At 43.9% G+C, this 5,000-nt stretch overlaps 1 pseudogene across 1 annotated transcript in view; it reads left to right on the forward strand.

Moving 5' to 3' along the window:
* The window catches only part of LOC310774139 (fibroblast growth factor 14-like), a 60,205-nt pseudogene extending 59,958 nt beyond the window's left edge, over window positions 1-247 (forward strand). The window contains exon 5 of the transcript in view: window positions 98-247. The product of the transcript in view is annotated as a fibroblast growth factor 14-like (transcript). The remainder of the gene's footprint in view (window positions 1-97) is intronic.
* The last annotated feature ends 4,753 nt before the right edge of the window (window positions 248-5,000 follow it).

Here is a 5,000-nt window from a genome sequence, read left to right on the forward strand (position 1 = left end):
TGAACACAGCCTTAGTTTTAGATTCAGTCAACTTTAGCAACCTTAATAATAACCTTAATAACCACACTCACACACATTAACCTCTCTGTCTCTCCAGTTGCGATGTACAGAGAGCCTTCGTTGCACGACGTCGGGGAGGCGGCGACCAAAAACCGCTGGGGTCCCGCCTTCCAAAAGCACAACCAGCGAACCAGTGGTCATGAACGGCGGCAAGCCAATCAACAAGCCAGACAAGGAGGCGACATAACCTCGCCCCCCTCCTCTCCCTCCTGGCCAATCAGAGGCCAGGAAAAGTCAGAGACTCCGCCCCACTGCTGCACTCTAAATAACAAACAAAAAAGTCTCGCTCTGACTGGTCAGCAGTGGGGCACGTACCGCCTCCCCTCTCTCCCGATTGGTTGGATCCAGCCAGAGGAACAGAGCGCACCAATCGGTGGACGCGATGGGGGAGAGGAGGAAGACGAGGAAATGAAGGGAGGAGGAGGAAGACGAAAGAAGTTGAGCCAGGCCAGTGCCGGCCAGATTTTGGACAGGGACAGAATGCCTTTAAAAAAATATAACAAACAAACAAAAAGAGTCTTTACTGTATTTTCCTGTGACAATCTGTAAGAATGAGGCCCCCCTTTTCCTCTCCAGGTACTTCTCTTTTCTGTTACCAGGTAGCCTTGCTTGCTGATGGCAAGGTCCACTCAAAATCCACGAGTTGTGCTCTCTCTCTCTCTCTCTCTCTCTCTCTCTCTCTCTCTCTCTCTCTCTCTCTCTCTCTCTCTCTCTCTCTCACTCTCTCCCTCTCTCTCCCTCTGTCTCTCTCTCTCTCTCTGTAGCATCAGGCAAACAAAATCACCCCAAACATTTTACCCCTGCTATCCCTCTGGTGGCTTTATTTGAAAGTAAGAGTAAAAAAAAAAAAGAAGACAAAAAGATTTGAAATCATTCCAAATATCTGACAAATGACCAAACACTGGTGATTCAGAGGATGCTGAAACATCACTCAAACGATTAAAACAGATCAAATGACATGTTGTACAATAGCTTGTAATGGAATGTACTTGTGCAAAGAGGGTACTGCGCTGTACATTACATACAAAGCAAACCAGAAGTTAATCCTGGCATTAATCTGCTTTGAATTGTCTCTCATTTTGATCACTGTTCAAATTCAACACGTCTCCTCCCGGGGTATGGTGTCGAAAAGAGTATGCTTATTTGACAATGACACTGTAAGCATGATTTGCATCTTCATGATTTCTTGATCATCTGTTTGTTTGATGGTGTATTATGGTGCACACACACACACACACACACACACCCACACACACACACACACACACACACACACACACACACACACACACACACACACACACACAAAGCACTAGTGATTATCTGGCTACACTGCAGTACAGACCAAACAAGAACACCCTTCAGAACACCCTCTCTCCCTTTCTCTCTGTGACAAACTTTTTTCTTTCTTTCTGTCCCTTTAGTAATACTTTAATTTCCAAACCGCTGATGGAAGTGTAGCTCGAGAGAGATGTTTGGCATCAATAAGGGTATTGTAGCTGGGGTAATATTCACTGTAGTCGGATGTTTTCTTACTGTGTGGCTGCTGAATTCCCTGTTTGTAGCAACACAGAGTCTATGGGCCACATGCAAGGTGACCAAGCGACATGGTAGCAGTTACTGTAGTTTACATGGAGTAGCAGGCCCGACGCTGTAGACGGAGGCTGGGTCAAAACCTCAAGGTGGGTTACAGGATGTTATGAATCATAATGGAGGAAGAACTGGTATCCAAAGTTCATGTTTTCAATACATTTTGTTTCCACTGCCTTCCCAATTACTTGAAATGCAAGGTAGGGCTAATTATAGGTTGGTAGTTTAGTGAATTCCGAACAGGGTAAACGACGTTAAATGTGGCACAATATCCTGCCACAGCAGAGTTGCTATGTTTTTTAGTTCAACAGCCAACACCAAATAGCACATAGTGATGACATAATATCAAGCTGTAATCAAATCAAAACACTGAATGATGGGAATGTGCAAATGTGGGGGAGACTACAAGGCAAATCAAATGCCTTGAAGTGAACTGAAGCCAAATAGATTCACGCACTCTAGATGGCTTGTTTGCACTCTCACTGTGACGGTCAACATGATGCCAATCTGCTGTGGACCTGCAGCTGCTTCTGCATGCCAGCCTTCTGTTAACTGCTCTTGTCTTTGACAGCTAGACTAGAGGCTCGTTTGGGCCCAATTAACTCCTCTGAAAGTCGAGCCAGTGGTTGGGCATGTTGCTGAGGAAATGGCGTATACTGTGAGCCGGCCCCTCATGTCAGTGTCAGTGACAGTTCGATGCAGAGCAGATGGGTATAGTCTGCTATGCTCAGAATAACCAGGCTGCTACGCCACATTTTGTTCCAGACACGACATGTCTACTTATGGAATGCTGCGGCTGAGCGCTGCCAATGTGCTACGCCAGTCATGTGCCACGCCAGCCATGTGCTACACCAGCCACGTGCTACACCAGCCACGTGCTACACCAGCCACGTGCTACACCAGCCATGTGCTACACCAGCCATGGAAGCCGCACGTCTCGGCAGCTGGAACTAGATTTTTTTGCAGCAGCGCGCAGCCTATTTTTCCTCAACGTGAGGAGAAAAATGTCTATAAAAACATATATAAAGGCATTTGTGAAGTATATAACCCATTGAAACATGTATTTGAAATAGATTGTTGAAACACTTATTTGCTTCATGCTAAATGCTCAGCCTTCCCGGGGCTTCAAGCTAGTTAAAATGTGCTCAGTCTTGAACAGGGTTCCCACCACGGTCATGGAAAACCTGGAAAAGTCATGGAATTTCAAAATTGTTACAGTAATCTTCCATGGATAACTGTCCATGTAATGTAACATAACGGCAAATGTATCTTCTGTAGCTGTAGACGTAACGTGGCTCTAATATGTGTCGATACGTACCGCATTGTTGATAATCACGATATGTTTGTTCACTTCATGTTCACACAGCGGTCTGTGCACTGTGGTGAAGTTACTGTAGTTTTAAGTTGGATATTCATTAGACATTCACACTGGACCCAGTGGTGTCTTCTCAGTTTCATCCTGCAGTGTTGGCAGTAGGAGGAGCTAACCTCCCAGAACCTCGCACTTAACCGCTGAAGGCTGACTTAGGGACCATCACTAAATGACTGTTTAATTGACATGCTTTTAAACTAAATTAAAGCTAAGCTAAAAGCACACTTATTTTGATTGCTAATGTGTCATTTATTTATTTTACATAAATATTTTAATAAAAAATCATTTTTTTCAATGGCTTCCATGTAATGTGATGCAGTGACTCTAAAGTACTCAAATCCAATATGAAGAGGTGTGTCCTACTTGTGCAGTGTAGTAATAATTTCTGGTATTGATTCAGATTCACCGCCTCAGATTACAGTACATGGGAATTCTATTATGGGTCTTTGAAAAGTCACTGAGAAGTTTTGAAATTTTATCTGTGAAAATGTGTGGGAATTCTGCTTGAAGCTGGATCCCGGAATGGGAAATGTGCCAAAGCTAGCTGTGTCCTGTCCATGTACCGTGGCTTCAAGGGCATTGTGGCACAATGACGAGGGAAAAGTACTTTGGTGTTCCGCTTGTTTCACGTCAAAGAAATGTGACCAGTTGTTGTGTCATGCTGTGTCATGCTGTGCCATGCTGTGTCATGCTGTGGCATGTTGTGTCATGCTGTGTCATGTTGTGTCATGCTGTGGCATGGCTGTGGAGTAGATTTGTTACTGCTTACCTTTTGTCAAGAAGTGATTACAAAGAATAGTGTGACTTAAAAGATACCCTGATCCGCAAACCTCTTGTTTGTCTTCTTTAACGCAAACCTGTGTACCAGCTGTCCGTGTCTAACTACAATCTTTCTGAGAAGCTTCTTTGATGTAGCCGATGAGTGGGAGTAGGAGGAAGAGGTTGGGTTACTTTGTACTGATAGGATAAACATCCATTTGTGGGTAGGATCGTAACAGTACTCCAGCCGCTATTTACTGAATTCAAATGATCAAGCAGGAATGAGTAATTATTGTCATCATCTCCTGAGAGATTTGTCCGCACTGGTTAGCCAGGTAGCCAAGGCTACAATTATATGATAGCCTGCCCTATCTAACAGGTAGAGTAGAACTCAATTAACTAGAAATAAATGAGCAATCATGGAAGTCCACAACAACCCAGTTCACTCTTGTTTTTCCACAAAACTATGTTATGTTCTCAAAACATCATAGAAGTCCTACTTTTTATTAACCTGATGCTGTGAGAAAAGAGGACCTTTACTGACCTTTACTCGCAAAAAACTTTCTTTAGATAGAAAACAACGTTTCGGTCCTTAGACCTTCATCAAAATCTTTCTTTAGATAGAAAACAACATTTCGGTCCTTAGACCATCAGGTAAAAATAGAAATAAAGTTTTTCCAAGTAAAGGACAGTGTGCGGGAATCTCCTATTTCCTATTAATTTCCTCCTACGCCTGTCCACAAGAAACTGAAGGTGTGCATTAGCTTCTACTGTAGTATTAACCTGATGCTGCCAGATGGTTTGTTTCACACAACCACCTGGGAACTCACTTGGGAAACCGTTTAAAAGAGGCAGGCACTTTCAAAGAATACCTGGCAGGTGATTGGATGAACCATCTGTCTATCATGGGCTCACTTCTCCTAAACACCTAAATCCCGCCCGTAGCTAGCTGCCTCTGGACGCTGATGACGCAAACCAATAGATTGAAGCTTGGCAAGATGGATTTCTCACGTGATCGTGATCTCGCAGGTTAACTTTCTAATGCATCAGTGAACCACTGCTGGAACTGTGGCATCATCTCCCAAAATGGAACTGCTTTTACTTTCTTCTCCGAAGTCAGAAAAGGTTCACACAATGGTCTAGCAAGACATAAGAGGACAAATAGGCCCTGGCACTCTTTAGAGGCGTGATAGGGGCATGGGAAGCTATGATGACTGCC

The sequence above is a fragment of the Poromitra crassiceps genome (genome assembly GCF_964638095.1).
Source record: "Poromitra crassiceps genome assembly, chromosome: 3".
Classification (NCBI taxonomy): Eukaryota; Metazoa; Chordata; class Actinopteri; order Beryciformes; family Melamphaidae; genus Poromitra; species Poromitra crassiceps.